The following is a 12,791-nucleotide window of genomic DNA, read 5'->3' on the forward strand; positions in this document are numbered from 1 at the left end:
TATCCAATGCCGCCAGCTACTAATACAGTTTTCTTGCCCTCAACTACTATTGATGGCAAGATAGTTCCCTCTTCCCTCTCCTTCATCTCCTACTCCCAAAACCAAATCGGCACCATGGGAGGAATCATTTTGGGTAGAAAATAAGGTGAAAGCCCCGAAAAACAGCTTTGCTAGATACTGGTGCAGATGTCACAGTGGTGGCAGCACAAGAATGGCCACCACACTGGCCCACAGTTGTTTCTGCAGATACGGTTGCAGGTGTTGGAAGACTGACGCTGGCTTAAAGATCACTGCCACTACAGTTGATTATGGGAGGGTGAACTGTGTCTTGCTCAGCGTCAATAATTCCTCTTCCAGATGGGGTATCTGCATTAATTGGACGGGATGTGCTTGCTCAGATGGGAATGGTGCTGACTACAGACCTCCCTTTATAGCTACGGCCATTGCATGGACTTTCCCAATTCCTCTCCGGTGGAAAATTGATGAGCCGGTCTGGGTTGAGCAGTGGCCTTTAAAATGGGAAAGTCTCCTTCATGCACACGAGTTGGTGCAAGAACAGTGTGTCATCAGGTAATTGTTCAGCAGCATTGATCCAAGGGTTAAATGTTACTCTCCCTTGGGACCCACAAGAATTAAATTTGTTGGGTTCCGAGGCTATTGGCAATGTCACTGGAAATTGGACCCTTACTTGTATTGTATTTGGACCGAAATATGTCGGTAAGCCCTACCCAGTAAGCTGGCAAGATATTTCCCCTACTATGGCAGAGTATAGCCTGGGATCAGGCTACTGTGGATATAATAACTCTAGTAAAAATGTAACCAGGATGGGAGACATTGGGGAAACTCATAGTTCCAGCCCTATAGAACTAATTTGGGTTAATGATACTGCTAAAGCTTTGCCTTCAGGAATATTTTTTATTTGCGGTGATAGAGCATGGCAGGGAATTCCTCATAATATTGTTGGTAGACCCTGCTACCTAGGATCGCTAACCATTTTTGCCTCTCGCTTTGCTGAGTTGAGAAATATTCCCATACAGAAGGTTCGCAGAGAATGCAGCATTGGGCTAGCGCCAACGTGTGATGATGAGGTAGAATTATTAAGTGTAGCAGCTAGGACAGCATTAGCTGTATTTACTCCAGGAGCAGCAGCTGGAAATGCCTTGAATAATCTTGCTAAACTAGCATGCTGGGCTGAAAAGCAAGCTAATACAACTACTAAGATTTTGGAAGAACTTTTAATGGATCAAAAGAGCTTACGACATGCACTGTTGCAAAACCAAGCTGCTATAGATTTTTTGTTACTTGCTCAAGGTCATGGTTGTGAGGACTTTGATGGCATGTGCTAGATGAATCTTTCTGATCACAATGAGAGTATTCATGCCAGCATACAATATTTGAAACAACACACACAACAAATAGAGCAACAAGTTAGTCCTCTGGATGGTATTATCACTTCTTGGTTTCAAGGTTGGGGACTGACCCCTATGCTTTCCTCATTATTGTTGCTTGGGTTAAAAATTGTTGGGATAATAATGTTTGTCACGATTTAACACTGGCCTGGCGATTAAACCGGGTGACAGATGCTCTCTATTAATCTCTCTCTCCTCCTTGATAAGAAAGGAGAGAGACTTATGGGTTGGAGGCTAAACCAATCAACTTTAATGAAACAACAATGGTAAACAGGGAAAAAAAGAAAAGAAAAAATGCCATATATATATATATATACACACAAACACACAAGAGAACGAACACCAGACTCCCTCCCCCCTCTCCCCCAACAACTCCCACGCAAACCAAGGCTGCAGGGCAGCCCCGGGAAAGTCCAGGCTGGACACACAGGAGGCAGGAACACAGGCAGGCAAACGGACTGGATGGGATCCTTCCAAGATGCCGGGTGAAGGCAGGCAGGCAGGCAAGCAACCGGGCAGCAGGCAGGGCAGCAGGCAGCCAGCCAGGGAGGCAGCCAGGCAGGCAGGCCAGCAAGCAGGGCCACAGGCAGGCAGCCAGGGAGCTTCTGCTGGTCTTTTATAGTACTACAGGTGAGACCAATTAGCTGTTAAGGGGGGTGGTACCCAGCACTTCTGCTGGTGATCCCAGGTGAGGCCGATCAGCTGGTAAGGGTGTGGCTCGGTCCTCGCGATCCCCCAACTCCATACCGAGGATGACGCACATGGGATGGAATACTCCATTTGAGAAACTTGCTGTCAACCTCAGCAAGTTCAACCATCTACAAGAAACTCAGAAAAATCACCTTTATCCTGGCCCAAACCAGGACACTGTTGATTATTGTTGTTTCTCAGCTCATATTGTCCTGTGTAAGGAAAAGTCTTAGTCGCCTGTCACGGTTTAACACTGGCCCGGCAATTAAACCGAGTAACAGACGCTCTCTATTAATCTCTCTCTCCTCCCTTATAAGAAAGGAGAGAGAATAAGGGAGAGAGACTTATGGGATGGAAACTAAACTACACAACTTTAATGAAACAGTAATGATAAATAGGAAAAAATTACTAAATATATACAAATATACAAGAAAATGGATACCACATTCCTCCCCCCTTTCCCCCACTAGCTCTCACGTCACCACCGAGTCTGCAGGGCAGCTCTGGGAAAGTCCAGGCTGGACTCCTGGAGTCGGCAGCAGTTGGGAACTGGAGGCAGGAACACACAGATATGGGCTGGCACGGATCAGGACCACAGGCAGACGAACGGACTGGATCCCTCCAGGATGCCGGGTGAAGGAAGGGAAGCAGGAAAGGCAGGAAGGGCAGGCAGCCGGAAGCAGGGAATCTGGCTTGGCCCTCGCGATCCCTCAAATTTATACTGAGGATGACGTATATGTGATGGAATACTCTGTTTGGTCAATTCTGGCATCTGTCTTGTCCGTTCCTCCCCAGAGGAGGGCTGCAGGAGGGACCTCTTTATGTTTTCCTCAGACCTGAGCAGTGTCCTTGGCTCTACCTACCAGTCTCTAGCAGTAACTATAAACATCGAGTGTTATCAGTCCTAGAAAGACACACTGTCTGAGAAACTTGCTGTTAATTTCAGCAAGTGCAACTGCTTACAAGAGACTTAGCTAAAAGCAAAAGAAAAAAAAAAGAAAATCACCTTTATCCTGGCTCAAACCAGGACAGTCGTCTGACTACACAAGTTATGATTGCACAAAATAAAAACGGGGGAATTGTGGAGGATTGGTTATGTGACAAGGGCCATGTAGACATGTTGCAGATGGCTGAAGAAGTTCTTGGGAAACATCAAACTCAGCTAGTCTGATCTGCCGATGTTGCATGAATGTTGCTAACTACCACCTCGTATGGGCACTATGTCCTTGACTGTAGCCATTATACAACAAAAGGGACTTGTGGTTAGCTAAAGAATGTAACAGAAGGATGTAGATAACCAAGGAACTTAAGGTGGGGTTGACATTTAGAATAATATCCAATAGGGTGGTTAGATTACAGAATATGTATTAGCTTATTAAGGACTGCAAAAATATAGTGTGCTATAATCAATAAATGAAGCTTGCTGATAACTCATATTGAGTGTCCGAGTCTTCCCTCGCTGCGACAATTGGCTCCGTGAGAAAGGAGAACTTTGACCAAATACATCTCCCCAACAGAAGCAGCAATCATGAGTGGGGTTCTGAAAGATTCAAAACATGCAATGCCATGGATCATTTGACACAGACACAGTCATTATTTTCATTCCAACTTGCTCTCGGAAGAAGTATTTTCCCCATTCCTTTACAATGAACACATTTGGATAAACACTCAAGGAGCAAACCAAAGTCTTTGCGTTCCTGGACCCCCTCCTAATCCTGGATCCCCTCCTATTCTTGGACCCCCTCTTATTCTTTGACCCTCTCCTCCTTCTGGACCCCCTCCTTCTTCCTGGAACCTCTCCTATTCCTGGATACCCTCTTATTCCTGGACCCCCTCCTCCTTCTGAATCCCCTTCTCTTCCTGGATCCCTTCCTCTTCCTTGACCACCTCCTCCTCCTGGACCCCCTCCTTCTTCCTGCACCCCCTCCTTCTCCTGCTCATCTCGAGCATGCACATCAGCTCCTGCTTTCAGGAGATCTTCTAATATCTCCTCGTGTTCTTCAGTGATAGCAAGAGTTAGTGGGGTACTGCCCTTCTGAAAAGTCAGAGAAATGCATCATCTTAATAATCAAAGTAAAAAAAAAAAAAATCTGTAAAAGAAGTATCGATGCAACTTTCTGAAAGGACTTCTTGAAGAAATATTTATATATACCTTATTCTTGGCACCCAGTTTGGCACCATGCTTGATTAACTGCCCCACGAGGTTTTTACTACGAGCCAGGATGGCCAACTGGAGGGCAGTGTTGCCATCGATGTCTGCAAGATTTGGGTCGGCACCCTGCTCTAGCACAAAAGTCACACAGTCTTGTTCTCTGAGCTGTACTGCCTGGGAACAACACACACACACACAAAAAAAAAAAAAAAAAATGAAGGACTTCCAGAATTCACATTTCACTCCATCACAGCTCGCCCAGCTTCTGACCACTGGCAAAGAAGAGCACCTGCAAAGATGACCTGACAGGTGCCTGTTCCACTCCAAATCCAACAGGCGTGTTTCCGCACAGCTCTGCGCACAAGAGTCCTGCCAGACACCTCTCCTTTCATGCACACTCAATAAGCCCCTCTTCCAAGAGCAGAACTTCTCTCACTCACCTTCATCAGGGGTGTTCTCCCAAAATTATCAACAGCATCCAACTGGCTGCCGTGCTTTACTAGAAATGTGACGACCTCTGTGTGGCCGTTTGCAGATGCCAGATGGAGAGGTGTCCTGAGAATTAAACATGGGAGCTTAACACTGACAGACAAGGAAAGAACCAAAGCTGTGGCACCACCCAGCCCAGGGGACCCTGCTGCTCCTGCTGCTCCAACCCCGCACACATCACCCACAGGGCAGGAGAGACCTCAGCAGCTGCAAGAGAACCCTGCAGGGAGAGCAGGGCCAAGCAGCAGCCCAGCACCTCCAGGAGCACTGGCGCCCACCCAGCAGCTCCCGGCACTGGAAAGCTCTCAAGTTCCCCCTCCCAGCTGACAGGGCACATCTTGCTTTGCAAGCAATCAGCTCCAAGGGGATCCCACACAAACTCTGCAGGGGGGATGCTCCCACAGGCCACCCGAGCATGCTGCCCGCAGCCCCTCACCGATTCTCCCTGTCACGGCAGTCGATGCCCCAAAATCTTGATCCACGAGTTCCAGAACCTCAGCCAGGACAGGTGACCGTGGGCAGCAGCGAGGTGCAACCTGTTCAGATCTTGAACCAGGAGCAGCTGGAGAGACACAGCCCAGCACAGCTCAGCACAGGAGCCACAAGGGCAGAGTCGCCCCTAACAGCAGTTGCCAGGGGCAACGGTGGGTGGGGCCGAACCACCTGCGGGGGGGTTGGGAAGGGTGGGGGGGGTGGTGGGGGGGGTGGTGGGGGGGGAGGGGCCGAACCAATTCACAGGGGGAAGGGGGCTGAAGGAAAGGAAAAGCCTCCTTTAATCCTTAAACCTTGCATTGGTTTAAGCTTCAGCATTCATTCATTGCCACTACAGGTGACAATGGTCCCTTAAGTATCTGAGAGAAGCTGAGAAGCTCTCCCCCACCTCTATGAGCCATACAAAGAGCTGGTAGAGTTCTTCTCCTGGAGAGGCTTTTTCATAACCAATTCAAAGGAGTTGGTCTCTTTTCCCAGGCAACCCTCAGCAAGACAAGAGGGCACGGTCTCAAGTTGTGCCGAGGGAGGTTTAGGTTGGACATTAGAAAGAATTTCTTTACTGAGAGGGTGATCAGACATTGGAATGGGCTGCCCAGGGAAGTGGTGGATTCTCCGTCCCTGGAGATATTTAAAAAGAGACTGGATGTGGCACTCAGTGCCATGGTCTAGTAACTGTAGCGGTAGTGGATCAAGGGTTGGACTTGATGATCTCTGAGGTCCCTTCCAACCCAGCCAATTCTATGATTCTATGATAGAGAGGGTAAAATAACCCTTCTTGTGTAACCCAGTTCTTTTCTCTCACTTGTCATCTTCAAATGGCAAACTAGCTTCCTCTGACTGCACAGAGCTCACTGCAAAAGCTCCATTGCCATTGCACAAGTGCAGGGTGTTTCCCTAGACAAGTCTAACCCATAACTAGAGGGAAATGGACATCTAGAATTCTCCTGGCCTACCAGGAATTACTGGCAGGACACCTATCTTTTCCCTCACTCTGGGGAAAATGTCAACACAAATGTTAACTGTCACCATGCCACATGTGTCACACCAAGCTAGACAGAAAATCATCTTAAAAGTTCCCTGCTGCAAACACATCCTCTGCAGGCCCCAGCACCAGCCTGACCTTCCACAGGCAGCCCAGCTTTTGAGCAGCCAGCCTGAAATGAGCCACTAATGGCTGTAATTAGCCCCATTGCTGGGCATCAGCCAGGAGAGAATTTAAAGGCAACTTGCCTCAGGCACTGAGTCTCACTGGTGTCTGCTGAGCTGCCCATAACAAAACCCAAGCTTTTTCAAGTACTGCAGAGAAGTCAGGACACAGCTCCTAAGGAGGCAGAGAATCATACAATGGCTTGGGTTGGAAGGGACCTTAAAGATCATCAAGACCCAACCCCCTGCATGGGCAGGGACATCTCTCACTAGACCAGGTGTCACAAAGCCTCGTCCAACCTGGCCTTGAACACTTCCTCGGAAGGGCATCAACAACTTCTCTAGGCAACCTCTTCCAGTATCCTGCCACTCTCATGAGGAAGAAGGTTTTCCTAATATCTAACCTAAATCTATCCCCTTTCAGTTTAAAACCATTAATCCTTGTCCTGTCACTACTCTCTCTGGTGAAAAGCCCCTCCCCAGCTTTCCTGTAGCCCCTTCATGGACTGGAAGGATCTCTAAGGCCCCCCCAGAGCCTTCTCTTCTCCAGGCTGAACAGCCCCAACTCTCTCAGCCCACCTGAGAGAGGTACCTCTCAAAGCTTTTCTTATTCCTCTTTCCACCCCTGGCAAGATTAAGTTCTACCTGGGATGGATGTGGCTCTCCTGCCCTGCTCCCCAGCTGCTCCAACCACCTGTCTACTCCTCCTAGGGTACCTGCCCTTGCATCCCCCCTCTGCATGCTTCCTCCTTCATTTTGAGGGCTTTTACGAGCTGCTGGCTCATCCATGCCGCCCTCCCGGAGTTTTTCCCCGGCTGCGGGATGGGGAGAGTGGGGAAATGCCAGCTGCCAGCATGGCCCGGGAACCAAGATGGCCGCCGGGCAGCCCCCTGCATGCCCCGGGACTACAGCTCCCAGCATGCCCCGGGACTACAGCTCCCAGCATGCCCCGGGGCTCTCCTCCTCTCCTGCTGCCTGAGCCCGCCCGACCCCGGGGCTGCCCCGGCCCCCGCCCAGCTGGGAGGGGGAGCAGGAGGAAGGGGATCTGGGCAGGGAGAGAAGGCAGGAAAAAGAGTGGTGAGGAGCGGGAAAGAGATGGAGGGGAAGGGGGCAAAGAGGGGGAGAGGGAGGGAGGGAGGGAGGGAGGGAGAGAGAGAGGAGAAGGGCGGGAAGGAGGAGAGAGGGGGGATGGACAGAGAGTGGGCCAGGGGCGGGCCAGGGGCCTGAGAGAGACAGAAAAGGCCCCAGGAGAGGGGAGTGACAGAGGGGTGGGAGAGGGAGCAGGAGAGAGGGGAAAGGGTGAGGGGAGGGGCAGGAAAGGGGAGAGGCTGCAGGAGAGAGAGGGACAATAAGGCCAGGAGAGGAGAGGGAGAGAAAGATGTGGAGACAAAGAGAGAGAGAAACAGCAATAGCTCTGAGAACAGGCAGGGAGGAACTGGGAAACGTTGAGAGGGAGACAGCCAGTGAAAGCCCAAACTTATGACGGGCAAACGAGAGAGAGGGAGGGATGAAGAGCTGGGGGCAGGGAGCTGGGCAGAGCCCCAGAAGAGCAGTGATGAGCAGCTGGGCCAGGCCCCAGCACCCTGGGCTTTCTTTTCAAAGATGAAAGCTTGTTTTCATTTTTAGGGTTTGATTAGGGACTCTTGGTTTGTTTACCTGGTTTCTTCAGGTTGTTTTTTTGTTGTTGTTGTGCTGGATTGTGTTGTGTTTTCTGTCTTGAAACCATCATTTCTGGTCTGACACCTCTACAGCAGGGAGGGCAGTGTGACTGATAGTGTGGTCTTGCATATTTCTAGGGAGTCAGTGGAAATTTGTGGTTGGAGCCATCTGCGTCGCTTACCTTTGATTTCTTGAGTGTAAATCATGCAATGTTTTTGCTAAGGTGCAAAAATGAAATGGGAGAGCAGCTCTTCCTCTCTCACACACACACACACACACACACACACACCTTCCCCCAGCTGAAGATGAACAAATCAAATCTCTGGGGCTGTGTTCTTTTATGAAACGTGTGTCAGATACCCAGCCCCAGGGGACTTGTGCGCAGAGAATGGCTGCATGGGCCTGGGGCTTGCCCATCATCACCTGGAAGGGAAAAAGGAAAAACCAGGTGATCACTGGGGACTTGTTCCCAAGAATGTTTCTTTCTATATCCTCTTGCACTAAGAGACACTCAGACACCCTGAGCCATCCCCTCCCTTCACTGGCCCTGTGACCACCAAGCCCACTGCATCTCCCCCAGGCTGTTCTGCCATGGCTGGTTGCTGACAGGAGGGGACACGGGGAGGTGGCAGGCTGGGAGTGACAGGGGGGACATGGGGTGGTGAGGGTCTGGGAGAGTGAAAGGACATTGGGCAGTGATGGGCCCAGGGCTGCTGAGGGAGCCATGGCAGAGCCAGGGGGCTGCTGGGGGTTGGCAGTGGGTAGTGAAGGCCTGGGGGTGATGGGACACTGGGCAGTGACAGGCTGGGGGGCAGCAGGGACAGCAGCATCTTGAAGAAGAAAAGGTGGGGTTAGGGACTGAATTTTGTCTTCAACATGTTTTACTCTGTGCATCAGAAAACTAGTTTATACTCTGCTTTCACTACTTAAGGTTGGACACAAGTGCTTTATTTGGAGTTCTGATCACCTTTTTTGTTCTTCTAGAAGCCAGTCAGAGCCAGTGAGTGGAACATGAGGAAGGCAAAGGGAGCCAGTGAGTGGAACATCAAAAGCTGTATGTAAAATCACAGTCTTACACTTTCTATTGCAGCCTGCGTTTACATCCAAACAATGTACCCTTGTATTAATTTCCCAAACATTAACTTAAAGTATTTTCCAATAAAACACAGTCTTTGTTGTAAATGCAATGTATTTGATTCAGCATAGCAAAACTGTGTAATGCCATCATTTGCACAGGTTTTTTTTCCTAATTTTTTTTTTCCTAATTTTTGAAAATGTTACCAAAACCCACTGTTACTGTTATCTGTTACTGTTATACTTGGTACTGTTTCTTACTTTCGACTCAAACCAACATATCCCAAACATTTTGAGGACACCTCTGTACAGCTAAACAATTCCTTTTTGTGTCTGTAAATGCCTGGACATTTCTTCCTGAAGCTGCATAACTGAGGTGAAATTGTTTGGGCCCCTCTGAGTACATAAATGTCTTCAATAGATTGCTATCAGTTAAAGAATTGTTTCTCCCCAAGTTGGTATTCTGCAGTTCTGCATTTGATCTTTGGGCTTTGTCTGATGAAGCAGTTCAGTTGAATAGTTTGTCTGCACATGAAAATGCCAACAGCCCAGTGGACACATTCAGCACAAGATTGGAGCCCAGTGCCTTTGTGGGTAAAAGCTCTGTCATTTTTCTTCCCTTCTGCCTGCAGGACATGTTTGGATCTGGGTGACTTCAGGTTTGGATGCTGCTTCCATTTCCCAAAGGTTCAGCCTTTCTTCAGGATACCACCACTTGGAACTGACACTGGGAAAAGGGGCAGCATTTTTCTACAGCTTTGCAAACTCTGTCCTGCTGCTGCTAAAATACAGATAAGGAACACAAGGAAATACCTGACTGGTAATGCTCTAGATGTTGATTCCACCACCTGGGGTGGAATCATATGATGTGTAACTCTGCATTTCAAAATAGTCCTTCCAGTATAAAAAAATCACTAAGGGGTGGGATGTTTTTTTTTTTTGTCATCCTGATTTTAGGTATAACTGAATTTTCTTCACTAGAATGGGGTGAGGCATTACATTAACCCAGAGTTGTGGGGTCTGAGCACTTGAGAAGCTGTTAGGAGATCTGAATGTAGAAATTCATCAAGTGTGTGTCTGTGTTGTGTGAAGAATACAGCCTCTGCTGGTCATGGAGTGGTGTGTCATGTTTCAACTTGAAAACTTCTTGTCTGTAGGTCTGAAACCACTCAGTCTGAATCTGACATCAGTGATGCTGTCACTGATCAGTTTGAATTCCTTGCTGCACATGAATGTCTCTCTCTGTGAGCGTGAGTGTAGCTGGCCCAGGGACCCTGGTAATTCCCACAGTGCATTTATCCAAACCGCATTCATAGTATTTACTCTAATTCAGATGGGGTTTTATTTCTTGAAAACAGGTATGTAAAAACCCTTTCATTATTTTTTTGTGAAGAGATCAGTGACTCCTCTGCACTTGTTTCTCTGGCCCAGCTTATTGAGGTATATGGAATTTCTTGTCAAATACTTAAAAAAACCCCAAGAGTCTTTGCTTTGTTATTTTAAATCTTATGTTATGATCTGTAGCTGGATAAAAAGAGATGTGAACAAAACTTTGATTTTTAATAGTTTGAAGTCATTGGTTTAAGTTTACAAAATGTTTCTATTTGGATACTATTCTATAGAGGGTTGATCCCAGGCTGGGAAGACAGGAGGGGAGTACCTGATCAGCCTCAGTGTAATCCTGCAGTATTATTCAGCTTCAAGACACAAGGAAGCCCTTCAGAAGCTGTTCACCATTTCTGAGACATTTTGTTAATTTTACGTTAGAAACCCAGTGTTGGCAGAGTAATTTAGTTGGCTGTAAGTTATGGACATTTCAGTGGGTCTGCAACAGTTAAATGAGGAGTGTTGAGCCTAAACTGTCGAGCCTGATCCCAGAGTTAGAAAGAGCACAGGAATTCCAAGGAGTTTCATGCTGGAGGTGAAAGATCCCAATACAAAGGAAGCTCTGCTGACAAGAATGGGGAAATATGCAATACCAACTCTTAATGCATAAGTATTAATGCATAAGTTCCCAAAAAGGGAACAAGAGAAATCATGGGGAAGCATTGGAGTGCCAAAGCAACCAAAAAAAAGTAGTTTAATATAAATGTATTTAAGACGGCTTACATGAGGTGAGCAGAATTCCATCTCTTGCTTCCTTTGATAAAATCCAAAGCTTGGAAAATTTTTCCGTGTGCCTGTCTTTAACTTTTTCCATGTAGCCGTGTTTAACTTTTGTGTTTTTCCTTCCCCACCCTGCCTCCAGGGAAGCATATGCCAGAGGAAAGAAGAAAAAGCCTTTCTCTTTATCCAAAGAGCCCTCCTCCTCTGATGGCCCCATACCTGATGAGTTCTTGTGTGCTCTTTGCAAAGCCCTACTGACTGATGCAGCTTTTATTCCCTGCTGTGGGATCAGTTATTGTGAGGAATGCAAGTGTTCCGTGCAGGTTTTTTTGTTAATTCAAAACAATCACATCTGATGTTCTGAGAGCAGAAACAGGAGATAACAAAGTTGTAACAGTGAGACTCAGAGCCTGAGGCAAGTTGCTGCTTTTAAATTCTCCCCTGGCTGATGCCCAGCAATGGGGCTAATTACAGCCATTATGGCTCATTTCAGGCTGGCTGCTCAAAAGCTGGGCTGCCTGTGGAAGGTCAGGCTGGTGCCGGGGCCTGCAGAGGATGTGTTTGCAGCAGGGAACTTTTAAGAAGATTTTCTGTGTAGCTGGGTGTGGCACACGGAGCATGGTGACAGTTAACATTTGTGTTAACATTTTCCCAAGAGTTAGGGAAAAGATAGTTGTCCTGCCAGTAGGACTCATTCCGATGGGGGAGAGTTTCTCAGCTTCTCTCAGATGCCTTTTTCTTTCCTTCGTTTCCCCCCCCCCGTGAATTGGTTCGGCCCCTTCTACCCCCTCCCCCCCCCCACAGGGTGGTTCGGCCCCGCCCACCGTTGCCCCTGGCGAGTGCCGTTGGTGGTGACTCTACGGTTGTGGCTCCTGTGCTGAGCTGTGCTGGTCTCTGCCTCTCTGGCTGCTCGTGCTCCTCGCCGTTGGTTTGCTCCTTGCTCCCGCCTCATCCCTGCCTTTCTCCTACATCCCCTGTCCCTGCCTTTGCCCTTCCCTTCTCCTGACTCTCCCTTTTATACCCCCCCGGCTCGGCCGGCTGCCTCCCACTGCTCCCGCAGGGCTGTGCCCGTGCCGCAGCTCGCAGAGCTCCTGGGATGGGGCTTTTCAACAAGAAGCAGAAGCTTCCCTGCTCTGGCAGCGCTCCTGGGCAGCCCCGCGCTGCTGCTGCTGCCGGCACCGGCGCCCCTAAGCCTCAGCAGCAAGGTCTGGGCAGTCTGCACGGTGCGGCTGCCCGCGGCCACCTGGCCTGGCTGAGGCGCTGGCGCTGGTGGATCAAGATTTGGGGCATCGACCGCCGCGACAGGAAGAATCGGTGAGGGGCTGTGGCCGCTGCTGGGACACCTCGGGTGGCGTGCGGGAGCATCCCCCCTGCAGGGTTTGTGTGGGATCCCCTTGGAGCTGATTGCTTGCAAAGCAAGATGTGCCCTGTCAGCTGGGAGGGGGAACTTGAGAGCTTTCCAGTGCCGGGAGCTGCTGGGTGGGCGCCAGTGCTCCTGGAGGTGCGTGCTGCTGGGCTGCCGCTTGGCCCTTCTCTCCCTGCAGGGTTCTCTTGCAGCTGCTGAGGCCTCCCCA

The 12,791-nt window shown here is 49.1% G+C and overlaps 1 protein-coding gene and 1 long non-coding RNA gene across 2 annotated transcripts in view; both read left to right on the forward strand.

Annotated features, from left to right (window-relative positions):
* Positions 1-7,343: 7,343 nt before the first annotated feature.
* LOC139803947 (uncharacterized) lies at positions 7,344-10,955 on the forward strand. The gene is made up of 5 exons (XR_011729233.1): positions 7,344-7,455; positions 9,022-9,091; positions 9,744-9,931; positions 10,269-10,355; positions 10,734-10,955. It is a non-coding gene; the product is annotated as an uncharacterized lncRNA (long non-coding RNA).
* Positions 10,956-10,973: 18 nt separating this feature from the next.
* Positions 10,974-12,791, forward strand: part of LOC139803945 (ankyrin repeat domain-containing protein 7-like) — a 226,787-nt gene continuing 224,969 nt past the window's right edge. The window contains exon 1 of the transcript XR_011729225.1: positions 10,974-11,107. The gene's annotated coding sequence lies outside the window, so the exon portion shown is untranslated. The remainder of the gene's footprint in view (positions 11,108-12,791) is intronic.

The sequence above is a fragment of the Heliangelus exortis genome, chromosome 17 (genome assembly GCF_036169615.1).
Source record: "Heliangelus exortis chromosome 17, bHelExo1.hap1, whole genome shotgun sequence".
Classification (NCBI taxonomy): Eukaryota; Metazoa; Chordata; class Aves; order Apodiformes; family Trochilidae; genus Heliangelus; species Heliangelus exortis.